The sequence below is a fragment of the Phyllostomus hastatus genome, unplaced genomic scaffold, assembly GCF_019186645.2.
Source record: "Phyllostomus hastatus isolate PE091 unplaced genomic scaffold, TTU_PhHast_1.1 phas_scaffold_46, whole genome shotgun sequence".
NCBI lineage: Eukaryota > Metazoa > Chordata > Mammalia > Chiroptera > Phyllostomidae > Phyllostomus > Phyllostomus hastatus.
In genome coordinates this window covers 7377950-7395734 of record NW_025334032.1, presented here as the reverse complement: position 1 = coordinate 7395734, position 17785 = coordinate 7377950, and the positions used below count along the sequence as shown (strand labels likewise).

General features: G+C 39.1%; 1 protein-coding gene across 3 annotated transcripts in view; it reads left to right on the top strand.

Annotated features, from left to right (window-relative positions):
- Positions 1 to 3843: 3843 nt before the first annotated feature.
- NALCN (sodium leak channel, non-selective) overlaps positions 3844 to 17785 on the top strand; it is a 364598-nt gene continuing 350656 nt past the window's right edge. For all 3 annotated transcript variants that reach the window (XR_006783694.1, XM_045821795.1, XM_045821794.1), the window contains exon 1: positions 3844 to 4096. The gene's annotated coding sequence lies outside the window, so the exon portion shown is untranslated. The remainder of the gene's footprint in view (positions 4097 to 17785) is intronic.

Genomic DNA, 17785 nt, shown 5'->3' with positions numbered 1-17785 from the left:
ATTCTTGTGAAACATGATCTTTGTTTTCAAAGTCCACTAGTTCCTTTGGGCCATATGCTCACCTGCTGTACAAAGAGACCTGTTTTGCTCTTAGCATGAGTTCTTAATTGATATTATCATTCATTCCTGATTTCACAGCCTTCCTTTTCTTTCTTGTACCTAGCTTCCTCTGAAAATATAATCTAAAGTAGACATAATGGTGAACTAAGAATTTTTTAAATTAATCTATAAAGTATGGATAGTGGGAATGCTACACTTACTTGTACACCACATAATTTTCCAAGTCAAGTTTGTCCTCTGGAATCCTTCCCATATCATTAGGCAGTTTATTTTTCCATATGAGAAATCAATGGCTTTTCTCACCCCAGTATATTTGTGCCTGTTTTAATAGTCATAACTTTTGTTTAGGGTATGTATCATCATTTTTTAGTTGCTGTTGAAGGATATGCTAAGCCTATTTCCTATCCATGACTTATTTAAATGCAAATAGAAACTACTTGAAACATTAACTGGCCATATGACAACCTTGCAAAGACTTCAAATCTGACTTAGCAGATGGTCTTTTACCACCTAGGTGCACTCACATATTTTTTAGTGCTTCAGATCATATACTTACAACATAATGGCAGGGTCTACTGGGATTCCTGAGCTTCTCCAGGGTTCACATGATGATGGAGATGCATAGTACTTGTTGGAGAGGGAAGAGAGAAGGCAAATCCACTCTGTCTATTAGGAAAGAAATGTTCGTGAATAGGTACCAACCACTGGAACTATGTTGCTCAAAGGGCTGCCTGTTTATTAAGAGAGAGTCTTCATGGTTGCATGTCTCCCTCCAGAGATGCTGAATCAGAATCTTCAGGGAAATATTTAAGATCACCCAGGTGATCCTTATTATCAAGAAAGTTATGAAAACATTACTTTGAGGAAACTGTAAGATGTAAGGTGCCTTCCAAAACCTTGTAACATTTAAATCATGAGTGAATACTTTGTGGTTGCCTGGAAAGCCTGTTTATGAGAAGACAAGGACATCCCCAAAACACTCAATGTCATGTTTCTTCTAGGAGGTGTAGGAAACAAACTGTGTTAAACCTTCCCCGGGCCATCTATTATCAAAATGCCTCAATTCTGTTTGTGCTGATCCATGCAAGCAGTGAATATCTCCTGGTTGGCCTGTTTATATTTTTTAAGTAGGTCTTCTGGACCTTTTTTTTTCCTGGCTTCAAGTGTCTCTAACAGAGGAAATTCAATTATATAAATATTTGGTGTCTAGTGGACCAAATGTGGACCTGAAAATCACACAATATTAGCAAATGTGTACAGATTAAAATCAATCTTAGCCAGCATCTTTAAAAATTTGGAACATCTTAAGTAGTTACCCCAGTGTAATCTACCTATAAATCTAATACAACAGAATTTTTCTGGAATCAAATTGGGTTTTATATTTCCAAAGAGCACATGGAATTCCCCCCATGGATTTTAAATTTATTTTTTTGGTATTGTTATTGTGTTCTCAGCTACTCACTATGGGTCAATTGAAACACTAATTTTAGGTGGAAATAAACATTAAGAACTGATGAGTTAGTAAGAAACAAATATCTCATTTCATTCCATTTTTTTAAAATTTCATTTCATAGTTACCTCTATTCCAAAGCACTTTATCAGACTATGAACACAATTTTCTCTAATTCACAGTTTATTGTCCTTGTTGTAGATCAGCCTGGCTTCACTCTCTGTATTGTAAGATTTCTTGCATTTGACTCTTTCTCTCTGTTTGACAGTGCTCCTTCCCCATAGTGTGAAATACATGTTTAACGGTAAGGGCTCACTTTTCAAATGCTTTCTGGAGCTGGGCATTGAAGTGGGCTGGGAGCAGACAAAAAGGAAAAGTACACTGAAGGGAGACACAGGATGCCTTTAGCTATTTTGTCACATAGAAATGCAAATCTAACTTAATCAGATATTTTTATTTTTCATATTAAACTAAAAATCTAATGGTTTTCAAATGTCGGTAGTTGATCTTGATTTGTCAAAAATATTTCAAAACACACCTCTGAATTATATTGTACCCATAGAGCAGTGATTCACTTTCATTACATTACAGCATAGTTAGCAGATCCCATTGGACCTGGAAAAGATGCTTGTCCATCCTCCCTAATTTTACTGATAAGAAAATAGAATAATGAGCAAGTAGGAGTTGAGTGATATTTGGGACATAAGTATTTGCCTTTTAAGATGATCATCTACTCCTGTACACAGTAAGTTGCTACAAATTCCAGGATGGATGTACTGAGCTTCTCTATGGCTGCTTCACTGAGCCCATGAATTTCCCATGACTTTCTCCACTATGAATGAGATTGTTTGGTTCCTATGCTTGAATTACAGATACTCATATAAAGGTAGTTCAAGAGTGGGCAGAGAAGGGTATGAAATGCCTGATTAGTTAGAAGTGGTGCTGAGACTGGGAACATTACTGCCTTTATCACTTCTTTCAAACATTTATAAATATCTTGGCTTTAATTATTTCACTAATATAACTTTCTAACTGACAATTCCAAATTCCATGAATGATACACAGCTATACATTTTTAAGGTACAAACTCAAGTAAACTAGCATTTAGATAAAATAATTGAAGGCAGAGACTTAAGATGATGAAATGAATTAGTTCATAGATCTGAAAAATTTTTATAATGTACCATTTAAGTTGTATTCTATTTTCTATTATTTAAATAGTTCCATATGATTTATTTTATCCTTTGTTTAAAACTTAGCTTTTTATATAGTTGGTCTTTCTGAAACCTTTGGAAATTTGAAAAAAATTATTCACATGTATTTTAAGAAATGCTGATTACTTAAACATTTTCTTTAAATTATAAAAAATGTGAATACAGACAATAAAATAGCTCAAACATTGTCCTGAAATGAATGGATTGTGAATAGAAATTTTTAGACGGTAACTTTAAATATATATAACCATGGAATACAATCCATTTAAGAAAATACATCTTAAAATGTGTGTGTGTTTGAGTTTACTTCCATCCCTTTGGCTGTATCATTTTGTGATAAGGAACTGTTCTTCAGGAGTTCGAATTTTTTGTTTAAGAGGGAACTTCATTAAGTTTTATCTCTCTCTCTCTAACTGTGTCCCTATCTGTGTATGATGTCTGAATCATCGTCAAGGGTTTCTTAGTGGGTTTAATATCTGACTACAAGCCAAATGCCAGCCCCCAGAGTAAACTTTCCAGGGAGTGCAAAAGGATAGATGATGATGTCCTCTGGTCTTGCGCATGGTGCTCAAGATTCCACTATCTCCCTAAACCTGTTCTGCTAGGAGCCAAGAAACATCAGATGCAGCTTTTTCTTCCGCTAAACTTACAGTGCATGGAGGTAACTATTAATTTTTATTGGACATCCAGCCTCATCCACCTAACAAAATATTTTAATTTTAAGGAAAAATATTAACACGTTTAGCAAACCTAAGTGTCATTGATGCACTCCTTTCATACTCAAAGGTGAAATAATCGGCATCTTCAAATACTATGTCCAGTAAGACAGGACTGCACCCACGCACACAACGCACGCACGGTCCTTGTTCACCTCTATGTCCTGGCCCCGTGTGTGTCAGTCTGGAGCGCATATGGCCGTGCTCCGTGAGCACGACAGAGATCACGAGAGAAGCTGGCAGAGGAGAGCCCAGCTGTTGCTGTGAGATCGCCAGTGGCAGCTACAGCGAAGAAACCTGCTAGCACAGACTCTTTTGCTCCCCCCCAACTGCAGCGGAGCCTCCTCTGCCATTTCTCCTTTCAGCCTGAGGCATCCTCTGCGGCAAAGTCAACTCTGATTAAAAAAGAGAGAGAGAGAGAGAAGAAGAAAAGGCCTTAGCCCCCTACCTCCCTCGCTCCTAGGCCCCGCCACCCCGGTGGCAGTAGCGCGCGCTAGCACGACCAGCGCTGAGCCACAGCACTCGCCGGGTGGCGCACGCCGCGCCGAGGAAGCCGCAGGAGGTGAGGGGCCACGTCCCCACGCGGTGGGCTCCGAGCCCTGACACCTGCCACCTCAACCGCGGCACCATGACCACTCTGAGCACCAGGGTTACAGGTTGGTCACGGCCTCCCAAAGCCCGGGTGCGCGTCGGTCACCTTCTCCGGGGCTGGGCCCAGGCGGGCGGGGAAGGGTGGAGGCTAGAGTCCGGCACCAGGGGCGGGAGGAGCACCCCCACCTTCCGCGGGTAGGGGCGCAGGTGGCCGAGATTTGCCTCCTGGTCGCCTCAACGAGATACACCTTCCCCACCTTCCGAAGCATACCGGTAGGCGATGGAAGCCTAAGGCCGCCAGACCTCGGCCTGCCCACGGGACATCAGGGAGGCAGGTGGCTGGGGATGTGGTGGATTCATGAACCCCTCCGTACCAGCGGAAGAACTCACAGTGTTGGGGGGCCGATCTGCTCCAGCAGGTTTCAGAAAGGGACGGGGACATGGACAGGGACAGGGCCTTGGCTACCCCACCCCCATCCTCCGGCAGACTGCTCTAGGTTTCATATCAGTCATTTTATTAATTGCTCTGGCTGAGCAGCCACCATTAGTGTGGCCACACAGCAAGCAAAACAGTGACCTACCAAAGCAACACTGTTTTGTCATTGAGCCCTTAAGAAACTGGTGTAGATCTCCAGGCTCTGATCCCATGCGGGACCAGGACCCTGAATTACAGGGACGTTATCCCTCTGACTCGAATTTTCCTCTTTCGGCATGGTTTAAAACTCTGAACTCAGATCCTTACAAATTCTTGAGATATCATAGGATAACTTCTAGTTTCAGGCATAATTTTTCAGGGAATGTATTTATACACGCACAGGTTCAGGCCTCTGGGCCATAGTCTTAATCTCGTGCATGTGTGGTCATCAGTGGGTCTGGATTCCATGGTTGTAAAAAGGGAGGTGGGTACCAGTGACTGTTGTGTATAAGAAGACCAAAGTTGGAGGAGACCTTAATAGGGATCGGAAATTAACAGGTGGCTATTTTTTTAATTCATCATTCATATTTTCAAAACTACAACTGTAATTTGATTTGAAATGAAGAGAGGAGGAGAGGGTGATTATGGCCAATATACTTGAGGCAGGCATACAACAGGAGTGGCTTTTTACAGTCAGAGATTAAGTTTCATTAGTTCTAAATAAATATCATGACTTTTCAAATCTCTACAACAACAATGATTCGTCTCCTCACTGGTTGGCTTTCATTCTGTGGACATTTCTGTGTTGGGGTTTTCATTCTTCTGTAGTGTATTTTGAGCCAGTTATGGTTAAAACCAAGCAGAGTGTAGGAAAAAATCAGGCTTGGGAGAAAATTTTTCAAATGAACAGTCTCATGGGACCCTTTTAAGTATTCATAGAAGACTTGACATCTTGGAGAATAGATGTGTTGACGCTGATAAGGACTATACTAGAAGCTGTAATCTGAGTTGAAGATAAGTCATTTCTTGTGAGTTGGTGGTAATATAGTTGAATGAAACCTTGGATATGATTTGCAATAGAGGAAAATACACTTGTAAAAGAAAAAGACCTATTCAAAATAGTATCATTTGCTTGAAGATTAGAGAGCCGGTGATTTGAGTAGCATTTTCTTCTTTGGGTATGACATTTCTTTGAAATGTTTCCATTTGCCTCTCTTCTGCATACATTTTGAAATGTGTGTTTGTGTGTGTGCACACCTGCGCACAAATGTACATTTTTAAAATTGTTTATCAATAATGAGATAATTTCAGAATCTTTATAGCTATGTAAGTATATCCCAATGGAAAAGAGTCACATGTGGATTTAGAGTTTGTGAAGGAAAAAATCACATCTACCCACAATACTATCTCCTAATTGTAAGCCAGGCACTGGGGTAGGAGCTGGGGATTCAGTGAAGAAAGAGATAAACCCATATACCAAGAAAGACAAATCTGTAATTAAGTGGATAGACAGTGAGATGTTTTATTTTCCAGTTTTGGTTTGGAAACTATGACATTCAATTTAAACAAGTTATGAACTTCATCTCAAAAATGGTACCATTTTAGAGTTTGACTTTCATGTTATATGATTCTTACCTGTCTCAAGGACTTCTACAAGGAGTTTTTGTACCTTCAAAACTGTTTGTGTGCAAACATTTAATATTTAATTTATCCTTTGAATTTTAAAATAACTGGACATGATAGAAATGACAGAGCTGATAGAGAGAAGAGAATAAACACCACTGTCCTAGCAAGCTAACCAATGACTGTAATATTAAGACTATATATTTTTACTAATTGTAGTGATAATATTGTACATTTTTACTGTTTTTCATTTAATATTTATCATAAGCATTTTTATGTATCTGTACAGTTTTGTTACTTAGAAAATTATAAATGTCTGTCTAAGAAAACTATATCCCATGAATGTAGCCCGAGTTATATAGACATGATTCTGTCATTGCATAGTTACACTTTCCAGTTTTTCATAATTATAAATAATGTCTGATAGAGTATAGGGAATTTTTCCTAGAGCATGTTATTTTTTTCATGAAAAATTCAACCAAATGATACTTCTGAAAAAATGGATTATTTAATTTAGTATGGATATATAATATATAAATAATTGTGTGTATATAAATATTATATATGTGGATATGAGCATAATTTCAAATTGGTTTTCCAAAGAGTATAATTATGAATAAGATACTTTATATGATTTTTGAGGTTGACCTGGTTTCTTTTGAGTGTGTGAGGATCATGTTTCCTCTTTTACAAGAATAAAAGAAGATAAAATAATAGCTTAGTTTAAACTTATGACCTTTGCACTATATAAAGACTTGATCTTTAACAAATCATCTGATATCCAGATGATAAAATTCACCTCTTAGAGAAAAACTAAAGTAGGAATGCTGTAAAAGTGGTAAGCTGAAAAAAAACTAAAAGCAAGTTCTTTTAGGAAAAAAGAATTTTGAGCTCCAGAGTGTAATTATGCTTTTTACTTTTCTGCTCAGATTTCAAATCAATGATCAAAGCAATTTATATAGCAAGAAACTTTTTTTAAAATTTATTTTATTGTTGTTCAAGTGCAGTTGTCTGCATTTATGCTTCACTCACCCACCCCAGCCATCCCTGCATCCCTCCCCTGGTTCTACCCCACCTTTGTTTTGTTCATGTATCCTTTATAGTTATTCCTGCAAACCCTTACCCCCTTCCTTCCATTATCCCCTCCCACCTCCCCTCTGGTCACTGTCAGATTTTTCTTAATTTCAATGTCTCTGGTTATATTTTGCTTGCTTGTTTGTTTTGTTGATTAGGTTCCACTTAAAGGTGAGATCATATGGTATTTGTCCCTTACCACCTGGCTTATTTCACTTAGCATAATGCTCTCCAGATCCATCCATACTGTTGTGAAGGGTAGAAGCTCCTTCTTTCTTTCTGCTGCATAGTATTCCATTGTGTAAATGTATCAGTTTTTTGATCCACTCATTTACCGATGGGCACTTAGGTTGCTTCCAGCACTTGGCTATTGTAAATTGTGCTGCTATGAACATTGGGGTGCATAGGTTCTTTTAAAGAATTGATGTTTCAGGATTTGGGGGGGATAGTCCCAGCAAGGAAATGCCAAGTCAAAGGCAGTTCAATTTTTAGTTTTCTGAGGAAATTCCGTACAGTTTTCCACAGTGGCTGCACCAGTCTGCATTCCCACTGACAGTGTACTAGGGTTCTCTTTTCTTCATGACCTCTCCAGCACTTGTTCATTGATTTGTTCATGATGGCCATTCTGACCAGTGTGAAATGATATCTCATTGTGGTTTTAATTTGCATCTTTCTGATGGCTAGTGATACTGGGCATCCTTTTATATGTCTCTGGACCCTCTGTATGTCTTACTTGGAAAAGTGTATATTCAGGTCCTTTGCCCATTTTTTAATTGGGTTGTTTGTCTTCCTGGAGGAGAGTCCTGTGAGTTTTTTAATGTATTTTGGAGATCAAACCCTTGCCTGGGTATCATCTGCAAATGTATTTTCCCATACAATTGGTTCCATTTTCATTTTGCTGATGTTTTCTTTAGTAGTGCAGAAGGCTTTTATTTTGATGAGGTCCTATTTGTTTATTCTTTCATTTATGTCCCTTACTCTAGGGGACATATCAATGAAAATATTGCTGTGTGGAATATCTAAGATTTTCCTGCCTAAGTTCTCCTATAGGACTTTTATGGTGTAGCCACTTATATTTAAGTCCTTTATCCATCTTGAGTTTATGTTTGTGTATGGTGTAAGTTGGTGGTCGAGTTTCCTTTTCTACATGTAGCTGTCCAGATGTCTCAACACCATTTGTGGAAGAGGCTATTTTTACTCCAGTTTATGCTTTTGTTCCCTTTGTCAAATATTAATTGATCATAAAGACTTTTTGATAAAGCTGTACCTTATCAAATGCTTTTTCCTCATCTATTGATGTGGTCATGTGGTTTTTGTCTTTTATTTTGTTTATGTGATGTATTACATTTATTCATTTGTGAATATCATACTATCCTTGCATCCCTGGGATGTATCCCACTTGATCATGGTGTATGATCTTTTTAACATATTGTTGGATGCCATTAGACAATATAGTGTTAAGGATTTTAGCATTTATGTTCATCAGTGATATTGGCTCATAGTGTTCTTTTTTAGTTGTGTCTTTAACTGATTTTGGGATAAGCATGATGATGGCTTCATAAAAAGAGTTTGGGGGTCTTCCCTCTTCTTGGATTTTTTGGAATAGTCTTTGAAGGATAGGGGTTAAGTCTTCATGACATCCTTTGGAAAAATCTGTTGTAAGATTGCCCAGTCCAGGGTTTTTTTTGTGTTGGGAGTTTTTTGATTATTGCTTTGATTTCATCAACTGTTATCAGTCTGTTCAGCCTTTCTGCTTCTTCTTCATTGAGTTTTGGAAGATTATATTTTTCTAGAAATTTGTCCAGTTCACCCAGGTTTTCACATTTCTTGGAATATAGTTTTTCATAGTAATTTCTTACAATCCTATGTATTTCTGCAGTATCAATTGTAATCTCTCCTCTTTCATTTTTTATTGTGTTTATTTGGGTCCTCTCTCTTTTTTCTTGATGAGTCTGCTTAAAGGATGGCTGATTTTTTTTTTATCTTTTCAAAGAACCAGCTTCTGGATTTATTGATCCTCAGAATTGTTCTTTTAGTCTCTATGTTGTTCAACTCTGCTCTGATTTTGGTTATTTCCTTCCTTCTACTCACAATGGGTTTTGTTTGCTGTCATTCATCCTGTTCTTGTAGATGTAGGGTTAAGTTGCTTATTTTATATGTTTCTATATTTTCTGTGTAACCTGGATCACTATGAACTTTTCTCTCAAGACTGCCTTTGCTGTGTCCCATAAGTTTTGGACTGTTGTGAGTTCATTTTCTTTTGTTTCCAGAAACTTTTTGATTTCTTCCTTGATCTCATTCTTAACCCATTCATCATTTAGTAGCATGTTATTGAATCTCCATAAATTTGAGAGTTTTTCAGTTTTTCCTTGAGATTGGTTTCTAGTTTCTGGGCCTTGTAGTCGGAAGAGATGTTTGATATGATTTCAGTTTTCTTGAATTTGTTGATGCTTGTTTTGTGTCCTATCATGTGGCCTGTATTTGAAAATGTTCCATGTGCATTCGAAAAGAATGTATATTTTGTTTCTTTAGGATGAAAGGTTCTATATATATCAGTTAAGTGCATTTGATCTAGAGCATTGTTCAATGCTGCAGTATCCTTGTTGATGTTTTGTTTGGAGAATCTATTCATTTTTGACAGTAGGGTGTTAAAATTCCTTAGTATAAGTATGTTGCTGTATATCTTTCTTGAAGTCCTCCAAGATTTTCCTTATATATTTGGGTGCTCCTATGTTAGGTGCATATATATGTACAATGTTTATGTCTTCTTGATGGATTCTTCCCTTGAGTATTATGAAGTGTCTTTCTGTGTCTCTTTTTATGGCCTTTGTTTTGAGGTCTATATTCTCTGATATAAATATTGCTACCCTGGGTGTTTTTTTTCCTATTTGCTTGGAATATTTGTTTCCAACCCTTCACTTTCAGTCTGTGTAGGTCTTTTGTTTTGAGATGGGTCTCTTGTAGGCAGCATATGTGTGCATCATGATTTCTTATCCTTTCAGCTACTTCATGTCTTTTGATTGCAGCATTTAAGCCATTTATGTTTAAGGTTATGATTGATAGGTATTTATTTATTGCTGTTTCTCTCCCTCTCACTCTTTTTCCCCCTCTTCTTAAAGCAGTCCCTTTGGCATATCTTGCAGTGCTGGTTTGGAGGTGTATTCTTTCACCCTTCTTTTGTCTAGGAAACTCCTTATTTCACCTTCCATTTTAATTGTGAGCCTTGCTGTGCAGGGAAGTCTTGGTTGAAAGCCTTTATTTTTCATTATTTGGAATAATTCTTGCCAGTTCCTTCTGGCTTTCAGTGTTTCCATTGAGAAGTCAGCTGCTAGTCTTATTGGGGCTTCCTTGTATTACTTCCTGTTCTCCCTTGATGTCTTTAAGATTCTCTCTTGTCTTGGAATTTTGCCCTTTTAATTATGATGTGTCTTGGAGTAGACCTCTGTAGGTTCCTCTTGATTGGGGCCCTCTGTGCTTCCTAGATTTTTGTGACTTTTTTTCTCATCTAATTAGTGAAGTTTTCCATCTTACTTTTTCAGACAGGTTTTCTATCTGTTGCTCTTCTCTTTCTGGTACTCCTACTATGCAGTTATTATTACATTGCATGTTGTCCTGCAGTTCCCTTAACACTTCTCCATTATTTTTTGAGTCTTTTTCCTTTTCTTGCTCTTTCTGGGAGTTTTTTTCTACCTTGTCCTCCAGCTCACTGATTTGATCCTCTGCTACATCTACCCTGTTTTTGATTCATTCTACTGTGTTCTTCAATTCAGAAATTGTATTTTGCATTGCCCCTTGGCTCTTGTCAATAGTTTCTATGTCATTTTTCATGTTGATATAGTTTTTAGTAAGTTCCTTGTAGTTTCCCTGTAGTTTTTGGTAATTCTCAGTGAGCTCATTGAGCTTCCTTATAACCATTGTGTTGAACTCAATATTTGATAGTTGATCTGCCTCTATTTCATTTATCATTCTTTCTGAGGATTCCTAAGGAGGAATTTTATTGGGGATTGTTTCTTTGCCTTCCCATTGTTTGTGAGACTCTTGTTTGCCTCTGCTTCTTAAATTGATCTGTTTTGACTTGCTGAGTTTGTGGTGTGAAATTTTATTGTAGTAGACCTGTGAGACCAGTGGTGCAGTCTCCTTGATCTCCTTAACTTGATTATCTAGGATGTCCCCTTTGCTGTTTATGTTGGCTCTCTGGGTGTAATTGTGTTTTGATTGGTGTTGAGTCATTTTTGGTGGGTCTTTCCCTCCAGGTGGTTGACTGAAGGTTACTCTGCCCACCACATCTTGTATGCTGTTGTGACAGTACTGCCAGAAGAGAAGCACAGAGGCTGGGGAACAAACCCAAATCAGCAAAAATATCTGCCCCTGCAATCCCACTACCAGTAGCAAATGAATCACTATTGTTCAGTTGTTTGTTCTGTATGATTTCTCCACAATTTAGTTGTAAATTCAGATAGTCCTAGGAGGAGGTTAGTGTGGCTTCCATTCACTCCTCTGCCATCTTGCCTCTTACTCCCCTATTCTTATATGTAAAATATATTCTATACAATTAGTTTTAGGAAATTCTGAAGTCCTCTGAAGAAAAGTTGAAAATAGAATATACTGTGTGTAAATGCAGTTATATCAAAAGTTTCCCCCAGATTTCTATTTTCCTGTGTTACTTATAACTAGTCTATGTAATTTTTTCCCAACCAGTCTTGATTATAAACAGTAAAATTTATAGGCATTAATTGCTTTTCTGAGCATTTGGACCAGTACTCCCATAGCTGTTTGGGACCACTTCTGGAACAGTGTGTAAGAGTCACCTGGGAGTGTGTGCCCAGGTTTCCACTGGCTCTGGTTCCCAGGTTTTGGCTTCTGTTGGGCAAGGAGGCTGGGGTCTGTGGGGCTGGACATTGACTGGTGGGGACTCAACCTTACAGGTGCACAGCTGTGCAGGCAAGGGTTTGTGCGGTTGGGGGTCAGGGTTTGGGGGTAATCTTGAGGGCCACTGCCCCCATGGACTGATTTCAGAGCCCATGGGCAAAGCCGTTGGGGGCAGGACAGTGGCTGAGGTGGTGGCGGATCCCGGCCCAACCTGTCCGCATCACTGGGATCTGACCAAGGTTCACGGAAATGTGAGAACCCTGGGGGAGGGGGCAGAGTCCTGTGTTTGTCTCCTAGTTGCAGATCTAGCCTCTCCAGGAGGCACAGAGGTCTGGACCCTTGGAGCAATGCACCTGGGGAGCAACCCCATAGACCCTCTGGAGCCTTGGGGTAGATCAGCAATACCTGAAGGATGCACTGTTAACAATCTACACTTTTTCCCAGAGCAGCAGAAAATGCATGGATCCTGGGGCATGAATACTGGCTGATGGTACTCACAACAATTCTCACAGGGTAGGAAGAAATGAATGTGCTGCTACTACCAGGAGAAGAGGCATGTGTGGCTGAAATAAGCTATCAACCTTGATTGGAGATACTGGTGTAGAGAGGGGAAAAACATACAAGAGGAATCATGTTGTGAAAGAGGAAGAACAGTGGGACAAGGGAACAGCTGAGGGTTTCAGGGCATGTGTGTAGGACAGCCAGCATCAGGAAGGTCTCTGACAAGGTGGCGCAAAGGGGAGTACCCAAGATCTACTAAGAGAAAAGGGGACTTGATGTGCTAACAACAAAGGGATAAGGTTTGGTCTCAGATCCCAGAGGAGCCGAACCAGAGACAGAACTGCAGTCCACACTGCAATAAATGCTGAGGTCCCCGAAAGGATGTGGTGATGAGGCATCCAGTTGGACTGGGAATTGTAGGCTCAGGAAGCTTCCCGCTGCCCCAGAATAGATGGTAGAGCAAGAATACCTCTTACCTTGTCTGAGAGCCTCAGGCTTCTGTCAAGGAATCCTTTAAATAACAGGACCCTCTGTGAAGAGAGGACAGGTGTTAGCTTATTGACAGGAACAGGGATACCATGGGAGTGTTGTAGGGCAAGGAGGAGAACCATGCCCCTCTTAGAGAAGGTTCAGGATTGTGGCCATGGCTGAGGATGACAGAAAGAGAGATAGAGGATTTTGTTCCCTGGACAAGGAAGCAGGGGTGACACCACCCCTACCCACCCAGTCTGGTCTGAATGACAGAGAGGATGTCATAGCATATCTACATGACTCACATCTTAAAAAATTAGTGATGCTTCCTTATAATGCAGGAATGTATCCCTACTGATAGCATAGTCATTATGTCAATTTTGCAGTTGACAGTCACATCAGGGTGCAAAGGTGGCTAAATTATTCCCCATTACACAAGTGAAGGTATTTAGATCCAAAAAGCCAGTCAGAACCAAGATGTCTTAGAAGGTACAGTTGAAACCAAGCATTCTGAGCTCAAGTACAGACTTATTTCACATCTGGTATAATCCAGTATCACATCTAAGTGTCTCTAATTAACAATCAATACAGAGTCCTTCTAGGATAGAAAGTGTACCAACTAGCAGGAAATTCTTTTTTATTGGGAAAGAGTACCTATTGGAAGTTTTCTCTTTAAAAAATGGGATTGGAGGTGCTAACCAGGGTCTTTTCTTACCCAGCAGCCTGGTAAAAGACTCATGGTGTTCAGGTAGCAGTGTCGACACATACTTCCTCCTGAGCTTCATCTTAAGTAAAAACAGTGTGTCCACTACCCAGATGTCCTTAGCTTGAGGGGAGGTCTCCTCCTCTGACTCCTCCTCTGTTGACCAGTCCCTCTTCTTCTTATGGCCATTGGACCAGGACTGAGGGAGGCAGCAGAAATCTATGCTGAGGGCTGAGTATAGAAACCTGGTATAAAATAAAGCTTTTGCCTTTGGAATCCAGCTACTAGTCACCTAAACCCCACCCCCAATTCCACCCCACTTATCCCCCTAAAACAAACCCCTCTGTTCTCTCCAGTCTCATAGACTACTGGCCTTCAAGAGGAAAAAAAGAAATGTTCCACTGTTTTCTCCCTTCCCTTCTATCATTCTTGGATCTTATTTGCTAATCTTCTTTTCTTGCTTCCCAGGCTTTCTTTTCACAGGAACATTCTTGTACCCAGCTCTATAATCTCCAGCCCATGGCTTTCTGAATGAATCTGTTCTTTTCTTTTACACACACCTTACTTAGGTCCCTTTTTCTGCTTAATGGTCATCTCTCTGAAAACCCCTTTGACCCCACATTCCTCACCTGATGGTCCTGGGTTGACTTCAACCACTCTCACCTCCATGGAGGTGACTGGGGACTCTGGTTCTCAGGTTGGAAACTTGGCTCACAACTGGCCATGAATCTCCCAAAAACTTCCAGGAAACATAGACTCTGATCTTTTTAAAATTTCCTCCTGAACTCTGAGCAAACACTGATCATTATCCCTTCTCCAAATGTAGATGAAGCTAGGATGGAGGAAAGCTCTAGAAAAGGCTATTGTCCACCTCCACTTCCAAGCACCATGGAGTTTGAGCCTTCTAGTCAGGAAGTTTAGAAGTCTCTCATGCCATTGGTCATTCCACCTTGACAACCAGTTTGAAAGATTCAAACACATATATGTAACTGCCATTCATGTAACTGTCATATATATATGTAATTTCCATGTGTGCATTTCTGGAGATCAGGGGTAAACAGTATCTCCTGCTACTGTCCCAACAACCTCAAACCAGCCCCCACAACTGACCTTAAGTGTCATCATAGCCCTTTACCTCCTCCCCAGCAGACCCTCTGTTCTCTCCATTCTGAGCTTGAAATATGTTGGTCTCTCTTATTTCACATTCTTATTTCAGAATGTAGCCTGGTGGGAGAGGGAGGTGACAAGGACATTTAGCAAAAGCAGAAATGCTAAGATCTTACCAGAATGAGACAAATGTGGAAAGAAGATCTCACATATATTGACCTGTCGAATTAAAAAGTTACTTTAAAGCACTCAGTTTGGCAAAGCTCTATGTTTACAGATAAGATGTTCAGGATTCTGTATAAGAGACATGTATCCCCTACCCTCAGGCAGATTTTAGTACAAGAGACATTGTGAGAACCTAAAATTCTAGAAAATGTACATGTGCTCACAAACTGCAGATGGTGTGTGCAATTTCAATGAATCTATGGATCTCCCAAAGCCTGCCCCTCACATGCAGTTAAGAAATTCTAGCCTACATATCAAAATTTTCAGTCTGTGTATCACTCTTGACCCAGAAATTTCATCACCACTCATGTATCCTATGAATGAAATGTCACACGCATAAAAAAAAAAAGAATCCCTGGTGAGTGTTTTTTAAAAATACCGTGTCCCATACTCCACCCTGGGAGGTCTGATTTAGTACGTTTGAGGTGAAGGATGACTGGGGTTGATAATGTTCGAAAAACCTTAGAGGATTCAAATGTTAAGCAGTCTTTGGAAACTAATATTTTTTTATATTATAAAATCTGTTCTACACATTTTGAAAAATTTTTCAGTTACAGTTGATACTCAGCATTATATTAGTTTCAGGTATATAATACAGTGGTTAGACATTTATATGACTTATAAAGTGATCCTCTTAATAATTCTAGTACCCACCTGACACCAATTAAAATTATTACAATATTAATGACTATATTCCCTATGTTCTACTTTTCATCCCTCTGACTGTTTTGCAATTGCCAATTTGTACTTTTTAATCCCTTCATCTTGTTCACTCAGCCCCCAACCCACCTACCTAGCAGTTATGTTTTTTCTCTGTATCTATGAGTCTGTTTCTATTTTGTTTGTTCATTTATTTTGTTTTTTAGATTCCACATACAAGTGAAATTATGCTGTATTTTTCTTTCACTTAGCATAATACCATCTAGGTCCATGGAAACTACTATTTTAAACCATTTTCCTTTGTCCAATTTGTGGATTAATATTACATAGTTAAACAGCCCCACACACACAAAACTAGGTAACTCCTTTCAATTTTCCATACGATTTAAGTACAATTTGGAAAAGTTTTGAAAAACACTTTTTTAAAGCATCCACGATCTCTGTCCAACCTTTGTAGATATTACAAGATTAAATAACCACAATAAAAATAGATGATCTCCTTTTCTGATTTTTCATAATCTTTAAATTGTGGCCACTAGTCAAAATAAAATGTCTTTCACTGAACTATTGGATGATGAGCATCATCGAAGGCTCTGCCACTACTTGGAGGCTGGGAGAGCTTGTAAGGGACTACTTTGAGATTAGGAAACTTGACATTCATAAAAATCCCATAATCAACATGTGGTAATTTTTAACTCTGACAAGCTATTCTTAAAATTTCCTTATACCTACACTGTGCCCAGAATAACTCACAAAAGTCCGAACACATGAAATCCTTTTCAAACATGTAGTGAAAGACAAGGACTTGTTAAGTGGATTGACTGATTTTTTTTGAGTAAAGGCTGTGGAGAGGCCACTCAGCCTACATGTGCCAGCTGATTGCCTTAATTTGTGATCAATACTATAGTGACTTAGGTGACACAAATCAGCTTTATTTCTTCTACTTCTGGTCAGCTAGTTTGGCATGCAAAGTACAAAAACAAATGGATAGTGGGCCATTTGGGTCATAGTCTATCCTGAATTCCCTTGCCAAATCCCATAATTTTTAAAAGTCAAAGAAAATTTAATTTTCACAGTTAAGAAAATAGAACAAAATCCTTGGTGAAGTAATGCCACTGTTTTGAGGTATTTGTAGAAAGTGCTGGAAAAAAATAATATGTTGCTCTTAAGGGATTTAGTAAGTAGACTCAATATAAAAAGTAGAAAACAGAACTTTTGAACAGAACAGAACATTTTTTGTTTTCAATCAGTGTGTTGACAAAAGGAAAAGGGAAAAGAAGAGCCTGTGTTGGGAGATGGTCTTTTGAAAGGTTTGGCAACCTTTGTTCAGTAGCTCATCTTCAGTGGTCCTTGAAAACCAGCTGAGACTAGACCGTGCATGTAGCACTCTGTTTTTGCAGGGGTACATTCTGGTTTGTAAGGTCCAAGACATAGATGAAGCACCCAGATGAAAAGTGCATTTGGAGAGAGAAGTGGAGAGAGGTCAGAGAGATGGTTGCCGTGAACCCAGTAGTCAAAATTTCAGTGATGTCTTAGTTTTATGGCTAACGTGATTAGCTCTGCTGTGTCCTTGGGGCAGATATGGAACTCGGGCTGTTTTAAGAGAGAAAAGAACTCAGCTGCTTGCCTTTCCTCTGAGCAGAAGCCTGATTAGAAGGAAAAATACATCTAGCCCATGAAAGTTCATGAGCAAAGGGGACTGATGACAGAGGCTGGCTTGAGAGTGGTTGGAAAAAACTGACATTATAGTTCTAGGGACTGTCATGTTCTAATTTAACTTCACTCTTTAGACTTGGGAAAGACAAGAATTGGAAACCCCCTGTGCCTAATCTCTGGGAAAGAAGGTTCTATTCACAAAACTGTGGAAAAGTCAGATTGAAAAATGTGGACAGCTCAATATCACTGGGGTAAAGGTCAAAAGTGATTTCAGTCAGGGTACCTACCTTCTCTCAACCTCAGTTTTATCTGTGAAATAGGAATAATAGAACAACTGTCTCACTGGGACATGGTAAAATAATAGATGAGATAATCCACTCAAAGCTCTTATTCTCATACATCATAAACTCTCAGCAAATGTTGGATATGATTTGTTTAAACTTAAAACTA